The sequence below is a fragment of the Eretmochelys imbricata genome, chromosome 11, assembly GCF_965152235.1.
Source record: "Eretmochelys imbricata isolate rEreImb1 chromosome 11, rEreImb1.hap1, whole genome shotgun sequence".
NCBI lineage: Eukaryota > Metazoa > Chordata > Testudines > Cheloniidae > Eretmochelys > Eretmochelys imbricata.
The window spans coordinates 52,065,949-52,082,240 of NC_135582.1; the positions used below are offsets into that span (position 1 = coordinate 52,065,949).

Here is a 16,292-nt window from a genome sequence, read left to right on the forward strand (position 1 = left end):
TCTTAGAGTTTAAGTCCAGATGGGACAACAAGATCACCTCCTGCACATTACAGGACACTACACCCCACACAGTTATCCTTGTACTGAGCCCAGTAACCCAGATTAGATGAAAATATTACAGCCCTCAGGAGACTAAACAATTGTGTGCCACAAGCAGAGAATAGAAGCAAATGAGGTGCACCAGTGCCCGCATAGCCTTTGAAATGGCAGGGAATTGATTTGGTGAGCTATATCACCTATGAATTTATTAATAATCCAACATGCTACAGTAGTCTTCAAAGAATTAGCCTAATTTCTGCTTCTTTTAGCCTCTCCATCTAATTAATTTTCATTTCAAGGGAAAACAAACAACACTACCTTATGAATCATAGCATCTAGAATGGCCATAATTAAAGACCAAAAATATTAGCGAATGCAAAGAACCAAGATTTGTTTTGTTCTGAAAGAAAACAGCTTGCCCGTCTCTACAAGCCGAGAGGCCTGTGGTGAGCATTATTAAATATGGCCAAGAGGCTGACCAATCGGAAAGCATACCTGGATTTATTGAGCCCATTTCCAAGCCAGGAAGTAAACAACTGAGTGATTTTTTCTTCGCACAGAATGTACACAGTTCTTACAAAAGGATGGCATATTGCAAATTATTTTAATTTTCAGAACTTGTTTTCTTAAACAAAAACCCTTCTCTGTTTATGCACTGCTGTTTTATTTTTATATATTTGACAAAATAAAATAACATTTTGCTGGTTTTCGTGGTTTGAATTTTGAATTGTGGCTGCTGATAATTCCCTCTTTCTTTCTGCCTCATGGATGCCAAAAGGGAGGGTGATTTAGAGTTTATTAGTTTGGTTCTTAAGAGTCCTGGGCTTTGCCCTGGTTCTGCCACTGACACTGCTATGTTACTTTACCTTCTGTGTTTCATAAGCACCTTTGATTCACTGGATCATGCTGGACTGGAAATCTGGATACCTGAAATCTATTTTTGGCTCTGCCACACATTTTTGTGTGATCTTGAGCAAGTCACTGAACCTGTGTGCCTCAGTTTCTCTCTCTGTAACAGGCAGATATTGACTTTTTATGCCTTTTAAAATCTGCAAGTGAGAAGTGTCATGTAAAGTGTGTTCACAGTATTATTGTCGTTTTATAGTCATTAGTATTATTTATATGTAACCCTTCTGCCCGTCAGAGTTGGCAGCAACAAGTGCCAGGCTCAGTATCTAAGGGTTCCATTCCAATAACACAATGCAAAACCGGCTCGAGCCCCCACCCAGTGACCTGGGACAAATATATACCACCCCTGCTGTGCACCTCCAAGAGGCAATACTTCCCCTCTCACAAGCACAGAGTCTGAGTGAGGCAAAGCCTTTTAATAACAGAGAGAAACAATGTGGCATTATGTTGGGGAAACACCACCAACAGGATTCCTAACACAATCCATGAGCAAAAAACCCACCCCAAGCAAATTGGGGTGTGTCCTTTCCCTTTGGTTCTTGAGTCCAGCAACCCCAAAATCACCCAAAGTCCCCAAAGTCAAACACCCCAAAAGTCTCTGTCCCTGGTCAGTGCAGCTCCAGAGTTCAAAAGTTTATCTACAGAGTTTTACCTCCCAACCTGGGTGGAGATGGGGGGCCTAAGGGGCACCTTACATGGTCCAAAGCCAATTGCCCCACCTCTTCATGGGGCTCTGCTCTGCTCCGCTCCACCAGCCGTCCCACGAATCACTCCGCTCTGCCAGCTGCCCCCACGAGCTGCTCCAGGCATCTCACAAACTGCTCTGCTCCACCAGCCACTCTGCTCTGCCAGCCATCCTACAAACTATCTTCAGGCTTCCCCACTACTTAACACAACACTCAGTGATGTCAGTTCTTAGTAAATTTAGCTCTTTTGTGATTTCAGCTTGTAGTAGGGGAGCCTCAGGGCTAATGCACCATTGGTCCAAAGTGAATTCAGCTTAGCAGTCTGTAACTAGATTCCTAATAGAATCAAAATTAGCTCTGATATTCCATAGTGGAGAGAGGAGGAAGTGTAATTAGCATGTAAGGCCATAACACCATGTATTAATACCTATCCCCAGCCTTTCTCCCTTCACTGGGTTTTGGAACCCATGACCCTTGCCTAGCGAGTGCTGCTTAGTTGATGGTGAGTCCCTCCATCATAACAAAAGTCCAAATACAGTTCCACTGTCCTTGATTCACATAATCAGGATAATAACAGTTTATTCCTGCCCCAATAACAGAGAAACTCGGGCTTCTACAGCAGCCAAAGTGACTATCTAGGCAGGGTGGGTGTGCCTATGCAAATGAGATCAGCCCCTGAAGTTCTTTTCCACAACCCACCATGACTCGCCACCAGATGTCAGGGTAGAGCTCATCCTGACTCTGCTTACATATATTTATTTCAGTGTTCTCATCTGTAAAATGGGAATAATAATTACTTGTGAGTAACTACAGGGCTTTTCAGAGGTTAGATTAATTAATGTCTGTAAAGTGCTTTGAGACCCTGGGAAGGCAGGCACTATAAATATGCAGAGAATGATTTATGATTAATTTTATCACATGCCTGTCACATAAAGCTCATTTGTAAAGGGTGGCCACAAAGCAGAAGGAAAAAGGAAAATAATGATGTTATTGTATCCATGAGAGATGTTAGAACAACGGCATCATAACCAGGCACAAGTGTAATAACCAAATAGATCAACAGTTGAAACTCTGCATCATAGAATACTGTGTAAACGGTGACTATAAACCAGGGATGTTAAAATGAGGTTAGATTCTGGGCTAGTTCAAATGTTTACTTTCAGCATAAGCTCCGAGAGATACAGTCACTTGGCACCCTTTCCTAATTAAAAGGCAGATTGTGCCATTAGGTTGTTAAGGTTGTTGTCTCTTTGTTTGCCTGTGTTTGTTTGAGAATTCCCCATCCAGGTCAATGGGCAGTTCTGCTTAAAAATGGAGTGTGCTAAGCCTGAGAATTTTGAAGTGCTCAATGTTAGACAGGGATGGTGTCCCTAGCTTCTGTTTGCCAGTAGCTGGGAATGGGCAATGGGATGGATCACTTGATGATTACCTGTTCTGTTCATTCCCTCTCGGGCACCTGGCATTGGCCACTATCGGAAGACAGGCTACTGGGCTAGATGGACCTTTGGTCTGACCCAGTATGGCCGTTCTTGTGTTCAATGTTGGCTTAACTTTGTCCCCATTTATGTCAAAAGGAGTTTTACTGTTGATTTCAATAGGAGCAGAGTCAGGCAAAGGCTGAGCTCTTTTTAAAGTCCCCATCTAAACCGGTGCACACTCTCATGCTTTGTCCCTTATAGAGCAGAGCTACTAACATTGCTGTTTACACACTGCCCATAGAACAGGGAGCTATCCTATGCACAAAGTATCTAGGTTGGGTGTGGAATATCTGGCCCTCTATATTTAGCCTAAGCTATTCAGAAATATTTATTAATATTGGGTATTTAAGTACCAACATTTCTAACGGCTATTTATTATTTTTCAGTACCAGAGAGCTCACAGTATAAACGAGTCATGGTGTGTTCTCCAAGGAGCTTGCTGCAATCTAATTTCAGACATGACACAAGATAGGGAATTACAAAACTGAAGGGAAGAGTTGCAAGAGGAAGGACAGAGTGAAAACAATAAGATTACATGGTTACTCAGCAAAGATTAGTGCGGATCACCAGGAAACAAAAAGTGTGTGTGTGGAGGAGGGGAGGATTAGCATGAATAAAGATTGAAATGTCGTCACTGACTCATTTCTAACAGACAAGTGTGAGCAATAAGGAAAGGTTTGAATTTAAAAGGTCCAGGCAGACCAACTTAGAGAGAGCAATCCAGAGGGGAAAGCATGGACAAAAGCATGGCCATGACTGTGGGAGAAGCGGACAAACGAGGTTTCATGACATAATTATCAGACTGGAGTGGGAAGGAATGATGTGATAGGAGGCTAGATTCAATAATGGGCAACACACAAGAACACTAAGAGTAAAACGTAATGGAAACACATAAAAAACCCCCTACATTTAACTTTGTACAGATCCTTGGGTAAATTTGGAAAACATAAAGACATATCCTGTGGGTGGAGTGTGATTCATACAGTATTCAGATCAGAGTGGGAGGTAGGGCAGAGATTCCACAGGGCATTGTGGGGATTGAGCAGTCCTGCAGGAGGCAGGGGGTAATCCAGGGACTCCATAGAGTTATGTTTCAGGTGAATCAGCCAGGTGAAGTTCTGGGCCAGATCTTAGCAGGTTCTGAGCATCTCCTGTGAGGTGCAGGGTACACTCAAATCCCATTTAACCTTGCAGAATCAAGCCTTCCAATGTGCTAGAAAAAACCTGAGAGCTGACCCATCTAACAACCCCCATCATCTCCATCTGCCAACCAAAACAAAAGTATAATGGTCTCAGTTGTGTTAATATTTGATGTGTGTGAGTTTCCCTACACTAAACTTCCAGAAAGGTCACAGTCAAGAGCAGCGCTGAGCAGTATTAGCCATGCTGTTTCTTCATCTGTCTCACCTGCAAATAAGTGCATGTTCTTCCTCAAGTGTTTGCTCATATCCATACCAGTTAGGTGTGTGCGTGCCTCGTGCACAGTTGTCGGAAAGTTTTCCCTTAGCAGCACCCATCGGGTCAGCTGTGGAGCCCCCTGGAGTGGCGCCTCCATGGCGGTGAATATAGGTCCCTGCTGACCTGCCACCTCCTCAGTTCCTTCTTACCTCCAGTGGCGGTCGTTGGAACTGCGGTTGCTTGCTTTACAAGTGCTTCCCTTAGCTTGTTACTTGTTATAGCTCATAGTTCTTAGTTTATAGTTGTTAAGTAGTTAGTTAAGTCAGTTAGTGATAGGAATAGTTGGAGTGTTGTGTACCCCCACCTCATGCCCTTCCCCTGGGCTCTGGGGCATGCCTCAGTCCCACGGGTTTAAGTCCCGTGGAATCTGCCACAAGTCCATGCCAACAGGTGACCCCCACAACTCTTGCCTTAAGTGTCTGGGAGAGGCGCACCAGACAGAGAGGTGCAAAGTTTGCAGGGTGTTCCACCCAACGATGAAGAAAGAGCAAGACTTCAGGCTCAAGCAGAACCTGATGGAGGCAGCTCTTCATCCTCAGACAGCCCCAGGCCGACAGCCTCTGGCCCTGAGCACATCCATGCGGAATGCTCCAGCCTCCATGTGTAACACAGTGCCAAGGAAGGCCTATAGCCAAAGAGACCCTCGACACCGATGCTCCCCAGCACCAAAGTCCATGGAGGCAACTTGGCACCGCTTCCACTCCCCAGTGCTGCACAAGCGGCACAGGAAGACGGACAGGGGCCGCTCCCCTGTGCCAAAGACAGCAGTGCCAGCTGGTGTGACCGGAGTGCGTCCAATGCAGGAGCACCCGGTGCCAGAGTTACAGGAGATGGCACCGTGGACTTTGGTCCCTCAAAGGAGTCCGGTGCCCATAGACTCTCCTGACTGGGAGTGCCAGGTGGAGGAATTGGAGCTCCTCTCCACCCCAGATATTTTTGAGGCCATGAGGGATCTGATTGCCATGACGGCTCCTCAGTCTCTGGCTGGCAGAGACAGGCCTCCGGTGCCACAGTGAGCAGCACCGTCTAGAAGAAAACCTGCCATGATGAGGCAGTGACCTTCACCAACACAGCACCACCCCCCCATGGCACTGCTGTTTGACACCACCATCGTGGCACTGTTCTCCGGCACCAGTTTCCAGATGGGGTTCCTCAGTTCTATTTAGGCATTGCTCCCCATCACTGGCACCGAGACACTGGTTCCCAGCACAGATAGAGTGGCACCGGTCTCTGGCTCCGGCTGAGCGGCACCGGTCCCCAGCACCGGCCGAACAGCACTCATCCCCAGCACCTGCTAAGAGGATTGGCACCGAGAGCCACAGTGCCAAAGAGGATGACACCAGAGAGCTGGAATGACAGGAGGGCCCGGCGCCACCTCTGGCTTCGTCGGCTTCGTCGCCAGATGAAGCACTGGCAAGGGCTTCAGCCTTGGGACCACCCCCCATTGATAGCAGGGCCCATCAGGACCTGCTATGCAGGATTGCCCGCAACATGGGGTTGGAGGCGGGGGAGGTGGTTGAGTATGAGGACCCCATGGTCAACATTTTGACACCAGAAGGGCCATCCAGGGCTGCTCTGCCCATCATAAATACAATCAAAAATAACATTAAAACTCTGTGGTAAACCTCTGCATCCATTCCCCCGACAGTCAAGGGGGTGGGGAGGAAATACTTTGTACCCTCAAAGGGGTACGAGTACCTCTTCTCACACCAGGCCTGCTCGTTGGTTGTGTCTGTGGTGAACGAGAAGGAGAGACCGGGGAAACATAGACTGACTCCAAAGTCTAAGGAGTCGAAAAAGATGGACCTTTTTGGCCAAAAGGTCCATTCGATTGGGAGGCTGCAGTTGAGGATAGCTAACCAGCAAGCTATCCTCAGCAGGTACAACTTCAATTCATGGACCTCCATGTTGAAGTTTAAAGAATTGGTATCACCGGACTCGAGAGCATAGTTTGTGGCAATAGTGGAAGAGGGCAAGGCAGTGGCATGTACCTCTTTATAGGCCTCACTGAGTCCGCGCAAACCCTGTCCTCAGGCATCACTATGAGAAGAAGCTCATGGCTTCAGGCATCTGGGCTTCCCCCGGCAGTGCAGCAGACACTACGGGTCCTGCTGTCTGACAGTACAGGCCTTTTCATGGAGCAAATGGACTCCAGACTGCACAGCCTTACAGACTCCCGGGCTACTGTGAAGTCATTGGGCATGCACACACTGGCAACCCAACGTAAACATTTTAAGCCCCAGCTGCAACAGTGCTCCTGTCCCCCTCATCTGAGCCAGGATTCCTACAGAAAGCAGGGAAGGAATGGCAGGCGCAAGTATGACTGGCTGCTCAGGGGGCATTCCAAGGAAGAGGTGGAGTCTTAGCTATCCTTCGTCAGATCCACCTTCAACAGGTTGGGTTTCCTGCTCAATGTGAACAAGTCAACCCTGCTACTGACCCAAAGAATAAAGTTTATCGGTACGGTGTTGGACTTGATCTGGGCTGGGGCGTTCCTGCTGGAAGCTCGCTTCCAGCAATGACTGACATCATACAAGGCCTCAGACAATACCCTACTACTACAACAAGGGGGTACCTGAGTCTTCTCAGTCACATGGCAGCATGCATGTACGTGGTACAGCATGCCAGACTGAGGCTCAGACCTCTCCAAGCTTGCCTTACATTGGTCTACCATCCGAGGTGCGACAGCCTAGACTCTGTGGTCACCATTCCGGTGCAAGTCCTCGAGTTCCTCCGATGGTGGCTCGACCCTCAAAAGGTGTACCAGGGAGTCCCCTTCAACTGACCCCAGCACTCTTTGTCCCTGGTAATGGACGCATCAGTGCTGGGATGGGGCTCACACCTGGGAGACATTCAGATATAGGCCTCTCGTCTCAGGACAGTCCCTCACTTCATATCAACATCAAAGAGTTGAGGGCGGTCCGATTAGTGTGCCAAACCTTCCAGGCCCAGCTTCAAGGCCAGTGTGTGGCAGTTATGACAGACACTACAACTGCAGTGTTTTACATCAACAAGCAGGGTGGTGCCCATTCCTCTCCCCTATGCTGGGAAGCCCTCCTGTTGTGGGAGTTCTGCATTGCCCACTCCATTCACCTGGAAGTATCCTACCTCCCAGATGCCCAGAACGAGCTAGTGGACTATCTCAGCAGATTCTTCCACAACCATGAATTGTCTATCTGCCTGGACATCATACACAATGTTTTCCAGAGGTGGGGAACTCCCTAGGCTGATCTATTCACCATACGAGGCAACAGAAAGTGCCTGTAATTCTGCTCCTTTCAGAAGCACAACCCTTGCTCGTTTGTGGACACGTTCCTCCTCCCCTGGATGGGATGTCTTCTGTATGCATTCCCACCATTCCCACTCATACACAAGGTCCTGCTCAAGATTTGCAGAGACAAGGCAGCCGCTATACTGGTGGTACCAGTGCGGCCTCGCCAACACTGGTACACCATGCTCCTGGACCTGTCAGTGGATGCCCTGATCACATTGCCACTGTTCCCGGACTTGATCGCCTTCACCACCCCAACCTCCAGTTCTTCCATCTCACAGCCTGGAAGCTTCATGGCTAAACCTCATAGAGCTCATGTGCTTGGAGTCAGTGAGGGAGGTCTTACTTTGTAGCAGAAAACCCTCCACTAGGGCTACCTACCTGGCTAAGTGGAAGAGGTTTACATTCTGGTGTACTCAGGGCCGCACAACCCCAATACAGATGCCCATACTGCTCATACTGGAGCACCTGAAATAGCAGGGTCTAGCACCGTCATCCATCAACATGCACCTGGCAGCCATTTTGGCCTTCCACCCAGGAGCAGCTGGGCATTCCTTCGCCAACCCCATGGTCGGCCATCTCCTTAAGGGTCTGGAACGTCTGTACCCGCAAGTTAGACAACTGGTTCCAGCATGGGACCTTAACCTGCTCCTCTCCAGACTAATGGGGCCCCCATTTGAACCTGTGGCAACTTGTTTGCTCCTCTACCTATCATGGAAGTTAGATTTCCTGGTTGCCATTACCTCAGCAAGGAAGGTGTCTGAGCTAAAGGCCCTCACCTCCGACACCCCCCACATGGTTTTCTTTAAGGACAAGGTGCAATTCAGACCTCATCTGGCCTTTCTTCCAAAGGTGGTGTCCCAATTCCACACCACACAGGACATTTTTCTACCAGTATTCTATCCTAAGCCTCACAACAGTAGCCTAGAACAGAGGCTCCACACACAGGATGTTCATTGAGCGCTGGCTTTTTACATCAAGCACACGAAACCATTTTGGAAGTCAAACCAGCTGTTCGTAGCAGTGGCAGACTGGATGAAAGGACTCCCAGCCTCATCACAGAGGATCTCAGGACGACACCAGAGAGCTGGAAGGACAGGAGGGCCTGGATCCAGACTTGTTACAAGTTAGCCCAGGTTCCAGCCCTGGCACTAACGGTGCATTCCACAAGGGTGCAGGCCTCATTGGCAGCATTCCTTGCCTAGGTCCCTATTCAAGAGATCTGAAGGACGGCGACATGGTCCTTGGTTCATTCATTCACCTCTCATTACACCATCACTCAGCATGCTGGAGATGATGCAGCATTCGGCAGAGCGGTGCGTCAGTCAGCGATTCCATAACTCCGACCCCACCTCTGGGGTAGGGCTTGGGAGTCACCTAACTGAAATCGATATGAGCAAACACTCAAAGAAGAAAAACTGGTTACTCACCTTCTCGTAACTGCTGTTCTTCGAGATGTGTCACTCATATCTATTCCAAATCCCCACCTTCCCCTCTGTTGGAGTAGCCGGCAAGAAGGAACTGGGGGAGGCAGCGGGTTGGCAGGTACCTATATTCACTGCCATGGAGGCGCCACTCCAGGGGGCTCCACAGCTGACCTAATGGATGCTGCTAAGGGAAAAACATTCTGATGACTCTGCACGTGGCACTCACACACCTAATTGGAATGGATATGAACAACACATCTCGAAGAACAACAGTTATGAGAAGGTGAGTAATCATTTTTTTAACTTGGAAGCCAGTGGCAATGTCTGCTCCTCCACCCACTCACAGTCATGTTAGTAGCCTGTGCTTGCTTTTCTGTCCTGTCAGTGGGCTATAATTGGCTGAGATTGGCTGAGTGTTCAAATTCTGCATGTGATAGATGGTATGGGATATAGCAATGTGACACATAATAAGAACAAAATGAAAGTAGGAAGCAGCACCATTTTAAAGTGACTTTTAAAAACCTTTGTTCTTGAAATTGTAAAGCAATAGCATATGATACTGCTGTCCCGCAAAGCTAAACCATTTCTGTGGTGTACATGACTCTTTAGGTTTCTTGACTACCAGTCACCTGGGTGGGGGTTGAGCTCATCACCCTCAGCTCCCCCTGACTCCACTTAGTAGGAATCAAAAGTATTCTGATCCCCTTAAAGAATCAGTACTTTGGTCTCCAGGGTCATTTGATGGAAGAAGGGGAAGCAGTTGTGGGGGCATTCCTGCCAGAATAATAAGCATTAACAGGAACTCTGGAATAAGAGGTTATGTAAAGTAACGCACATTGGAAAACATAATCTCAACTACATATATAAAATGGTGGGATCTAAATTAACTGTTACCACTCAAGAAAGAGATCTTGGAGTCATTGTGGATAGCTCTCGGAAAACATCCACTCAGTGGGCAGCGGCAGTCAAAAAAGTGAACAGAATGTTGGGGATCATTAAGAAAGGGAATATGAGAGCAAATATCATATTGCCTCTCTATAAATCCATGGTATGCCCACATCTTGAATACTGCATGCAGATTCTGATCGCCCCATCTCAAAAAAGATATATTGGAATTGGAAAGGGTACAGAAAAGGGCAACAAAAATGATTAGGGGTATGGAGCAGCTTCCATATGAGGAGAGCTTAATAAGACTGGGACTTTTCAGCTTGGAAAAGAGACGACTAAGGGGGGATTGACAGAGGTCTATAAAATTATGACTTGTGTGGCAAAAGTAAATAGGAAGTGTTATTATTCCTCATAACACAAGAACTAGGGGTCACCAAATGAAATTAATAGGCAGCAGGTTTAAAATAAACCAAAGGAAGTATTTCTTCACACAGTTAACCTGTGGAACTCTTTGCCAGAGGATGTTGTGAAGGCCAAGACTATAACAGGGTTCAAAAAGAACTAGATAAGTTCATGGAGGATAGGTCCATCATTGGCTATTAGCCAGGATGGCAGGGATGCAAAACCATGCTCTGAAGTGTCCTTAGCCTCTGTTGCCAGAAGTTGGGATTGTGCAACAGGGGATGGATCACTTGATTATCTGTTATGTTTATTCACTCTGAAGCACCTGGCACTGGTCACTGTTGGAAGACAGGATACTGGGCTAGATGGACCATTGGTCTGACCTAGTATGGCCATTCTTAGGTTTTTATGTCATTGTAGCGAGGCGCTCTGATTCCCTGCCACCCCAGAGAGTGAGGAGCCTCTCTGGATGCCAAAGTGGGCGGAGCCAGCGAACCCTGCACCCGCCCCTCAGAGGTCAAGGCACAGGACCAGAAGTATAAAAGCCTGACCCCAGGGCTCAGTTGAAACACAGCTATTGGAGAGGCCAGATGCATGTGGCGGAGCTCCCAGATGGGAGACTGTGGCAATCGGCGGCCGACCCGAGGACTGGCCAGACCAGCCAATGCCTGATGCTAGCCTGAGCCTAGAGATGCTGCCAAGCTTGTCGTTCGCCAGTTACCCCAAGGAGCCACCAAGCCAACCGAGCGCCAGTTACCCCGAGGAGCCCATGGTGTGTAAACCCTTGGAGGACGCTGGCCGGACTCATGTACCTCTAGAGGGGGAGGTAGGAAGTAGCCCAGGGGCAGCTGGCCCCTGCCAGAGCCAATGTCAGTGTGTTGAGGCCAGGAACCCCACTGACACAGCAGTGGGTCTTCTGTCGCTGCTAGGGCCCCAGGCTGAGATGCAGTGGAGTGGGTGGGCCTGCGTCCCCTCTGCCACCCATCTCGCGGGTGGCAGTCTCCCCCTCTCCCAGGCTGCTCGGAGCCAGGAGCCTGGGCCTTGCTATTGAACTCTTTGCTCAGGCAGGCTAATTCCCTGACATACCTGACAGAAGTAGTGAGGTGGTCTGGTTCCCCGCTGCCCCGGAGAGTGATGACCCCTGGCCGAACGCACCTACAGTCATGCATTTTGCTTTCTGAGCAGCAGGAGAAACTGAATAAAACAGGAACAGCAGCTGGGGAAAGAGTTGGGAAAATATATAAGGACTATAAGGTACTATACCATGTGTATTTTAATTAAATGTAGACAAACTTTTCCCCATAGTATAATTTACATAGCCTTTAATGAAATAACTCAAATGCTTAAAGTTAAAAACTGCCCAAGTATTTTCTCGATTGTGGCCAGAATGCTCAGCACTGTGTAGAATCAAAAACTTTGTCATTTGTTTTCTAGAAAGACTAGTAATGGCAGATGCTGTTCTTATACAGTGAGAGGGAAATCCTGCCAAGCTAATATCCTTGCCCAGATGTGCAAGGTTTAGGTAAAGTTGTAAGCAGAGTCAGGATGAGCTCCACCTGAGATTTGGTGGTGAGGTATGGCAAGTTGTGGAAAAGAACTTCATGGGCCGATCTCATTTGCATAGGCACACCCACCCCACCTAGAATGAGGCCATAGCTGCCCAAATGGTCACTTTGGCTTCTGTGGGATCCCCAGTGTCTCTGTTATTGGGGCAGGAAGAATAAATTGTTATTACCCTGATTATGGGAATCAAGGACAGTGGAACTGTACTTGGCCTTTTGTTATGATGGAGGGACTTGCCATTAACTAAGTAGCACTTGCTAGGCAAGCTATATGGGTTCCAAAACTCTGTGACTGGAGAGAGGCTGGAGACAGGTATTAGTACCTGGTGGTGTGGGCCCCTTTGTGAGGGCCTGAAACATCAACTGCACCTCTGTCTCTCTCCGCTGTGGAACATCAGAGCTAATTTTGGGTCTATTAAGAGTCTTGCTACAGGTGCTGAGCTGAATTCCCTTTGGCCTTATGGTGCGCCAGCACTGAGGCTCCCACTACTACAAGCTGAAATCACTAAAGAGCTAAAATTACTAAGAGCTGAGCACTGTGTTAAGTAGTGGGGAGCCTGAAGATCTAGAGCGGAGTGGAGCAGTTTGTGGACTGGCTGGTGGAGCAGTTCATGGGACAGCGGGAGCTGCTTGTGGGATGCGGAGCAGTTCATGGGACGGCTGGTGGAGCGGAGCAGAGTGAAGCCCTATGGAGCTGTGGGGCAGTCAGCTTCAGATCACGTAAGGTGCCCCTTACCTCTTCCCCCCCCAAACCCCCCACACACATACATTTTCACCCAGACTGGGGAGTAACACTCTGCAGATGAACTTTTGAACTCTGGGGCTGGACTTTTGGGATGTTGGACTTTTTGGACTTCGGGTGATTTGTGGATCACTGGACTCAAGAGGCGTTTGGGTTGTGGGACCCAAGAACCCGAGGGAAAGGACATGGCCCAATTTGCTGGGGTGGGGCTTTGCTTATGGTTTGGTTGATGAACCCTAGTTGTGGTGTTCTCCCAATTTAATGCTGATGTTGTTTACCTCATCTTTTATTAAAGATTCTCTGCTACACCGAGACTCTGTGCTTGCGAGAGGGGAAGTATTGCCTCTTTGAGGTGCCCAGGGGTGTGTGTAAGATTTTCTCAGGTCATTGGGTGGGGGCTTGAGCCAGTTTTGCATTTGCTTTGATGAGAGGGAACCCCTGTGTACTGAACCCGGCCCTTGCTGCTATCAACTCGGCCTGGCAGAAGGGTTACACAGTATAGACACAGCAGTTCTGCTGTGTTGGAAAAGATGACAGGCCATGGAAAAGCCTCATGGAGGACTCTACACCCCTGCATGCAAAGAAATGGTGCTCTGTGTTGGTTCTCTTCACAGCAGCACATATAAAAGACCCAGTGCAGGAAACAAAGGAGTGCCATAATGGGTCAGACTTGAGTACCATCTAGTCTTTTTGAGTTATTAGCCTCCATAATCTTATGTATCAGTGAGTTGCACATTGCATTAAAATATTTATTTTTATCAATTTCAAATTTGTGACCTTTCAACTAACTGAGGGTCTGTTTGTTTGCAGGTAATGCAACAGGGTGAACACAAAGACCGAGCAACTTACTTAGTGGTGACCTTAACACTAACATATTCCTCCTAAATCTCCCCATCTTCCCTTTTGTGGAAACATTTAGTACAGCCACCATTGCTCACTGTGTTGGGGTATCCACCCAACACAAGCCCTGAAGGGGTTAAGATGGCTAGCTGAGCCAATTAACTCCTCAGGGTGCACATGGAGGAGGAGCCAGGGAGCAGGGATAAATTAAATGGGGCTCAGATGGACAGGATTCAGAAGGGGGGCCTATATAAAGCCTGGTAGCTGAGAGCTGCTGGAAGAAAGGCTGTAGTCACTCCCTGGGAGAAGGGAGGTGTGGTTGGGGCTACAGAAAAAATAGCTTAGGGCAGCGGCTCTCAACCTTTTCTGGAGTCTGATTTGTCTTGCGTACCCCCAAGTTTCACCTCCCTTAAAAACTACTTGCTTACAAAATCAGACATAAAAGTGTCACAGCACTCTACTACTGAAAAATTGCTTTTTTTCTCAATTTTAACATATAATTATAAAATAAATCAATTGGAATATAAATATTGTACTTACATTTCAGTGTATAGTATATAGAGCAGTATAAACAAATCGTATGAAATTTTAGTTTGTACTGACTTTGCTAATGCTTTTTATGTAGCTTGTTGTAAAACTAGGCTAATATCTAGATGAACTGGAAGACCCCCTGGAAGACCTCTGCATATTCCCAGGGTTACATATACCACTGGTTGAGAACCACCAGCTTACAATTACTCCCTGGGAAGAGGGAGTTGTGAGGCTGGCAAACCCAGAGGTAGGGGGAGAGCTAGAAGGTAAGGAAAGGGCTCAGGGAAAGGTAGTAAAGTCAAGGAGTGAACACATGTTGGCTGCTGACAAAAGGGTCCCTGAGCTGAAACCTGGAGTAGAGGGTGGGCCTGGGTTCCCCTGCCAACAACTGAGGGAGTGGCATGGGGGCAGTAAATGGGAAGATGGCCAGAAACTGATAGTGAGGAAAGATTTTGATACCCCAGATGGAGGAAGCATGTAGAATGACCTGGCTGGAGGGCCAAGGCACGAAGATGGAGTTGCTGTGAGAGAGAGCGGCAATAAAGCATACAGCAAGAAGCCGAAGGGGGCGTTGGAACTGAAGAGAGCTGATTCCCAGACCGACCAGGAGGAGGTGCCACCTGCGGTGAGTGGACCCCGTGACACTCACTTTTACTGCTTTTTCCAGGATTTCAAGCTCTCGGGGAGGACATATTGGAAGTGGTACATACTATCTTGGTGCAATGCTGTGGTACCATTTTATAATGTAAGATTAGCTGCAAGAGAATGATAATCATATCATACCATTGTATTATACCGCATTACTAGATCTGAGGATGACTGATTTTAGAGGAGCTCTCAATGCAGTTTCAGAGTATGTCCTGTTCAAAAAAGGCAGATTCATGCTGTCCCCCTCTTCTGCCAATGGTTTAAATAGTATGAAGGTAGATGGACTCAGCAAAGACAGCCATCAAGATATGTTCTCCTTCAGTGAATAGAAAAGAGTATTGAAGGCAGACAGTCCACATCCTTCTTTCTTGCCTTCACACCTATCTTGAGGTGGAAGCCACCACAAGGAAGTTGTGCTCAGGAAAAACCCACCAAATCGTGTTTAAATTCAATAGGTACCCTCATTTGTTCAACCAGAAGGGACAACAGAAAACAAGGAGCCTTTCCTGTAGCAAGCCTGGCCACTGAAAGGAAGACTCTGAAAACACACACTTTGATAGAAATGTTGTTTGTTTTTCATTTTTAAGAAATTACCGTGCTCTAATTCCAACTCCATCAAAAGAGTCAGGAAAAAGGATGGTCCTGTTTTACCAACACTTAATGATGCTGATCTCAGGGCATGGAAGTCAATCTTAAGGACTTTGGTTGGCTCCTTCAAGAATTTTTATTACTTAGGGCTTAAAAGTATGTACAGTACATTGTGTTACAGCTAATACTGATTGCCATGTGACCACGTTTACTAAGAAAGATCTTTCAATCTAAGTTATTCTTGGCAATAATTTCACAGCTACTAGGATACTAAAGAGAACATAATACCATAGGTAAAAGAACTAATAGAATTAATAAATATGTACTATATGCTATACACCTATTTTTCATATGCACCTGTCTACAATATTATATATTATATCCAAAACCACTGCGCTAAACAAACATTATTAAGATTGCAAAATCAAGCACTCAAAAGTTAGGAAAAGTCAGAATTCAGGTTGCCTGTGCAACCATAATTCAGTCCCTTTCTTCATATGCGTTATGATAGTTTTTTAATTATATGACCACAGGACCACTGCCTTATGCAGGTTTGGAGATTAAAAAGACTTTGTTTTGAAAAATTTTAACCAGCTATATGACCAACCTCATTAAGCCAAACATTCTTGGAATGACTTACCTCTGCTATCCTCTTATTCTATTAACTCAAGGCATACGCATATTGAAGTTACACAGAAGCACTAGCTCAAGAAAACTGCAGCTTTATGGAAATCAATAGAAAATATGTGACTAAATATTTTGAATTGTCAGAATCACCATAGAAAGACTGACTCATAACAGAGCCATTGATAGAAGATCATAA

The 16,292-nt window shown here is 47.0% G+C and overlaps 1 long non-coding RNA gene across 5 annotated transcripts in view; it reads left to right on the plus strand.

Moving 5' to 3' along the window:
* Positions 1 to 16,292, plus strand: part of LOC144272417 (uncharacterized) — a 59,765-nt gene that overhangs the window by 20,986 nt on the left and 22,487 nt on the right. For 4 of the 5 annotated variants that reach the window (XR_013347542.1, XR_013347545.1, XR_013347543.1 and 1 more), the window contains exon 2: positions 13,673 to 14,858. This is a non-coding gene — a long non-coding RNA (uncharacterized LOC144272417). The remainder of the gene's footprint in view (positions 1 to 13,672; positions 14,859 to 16,292) is intronic. The other variant, XR_013347546.1, reaches the window with a different exon arrangement.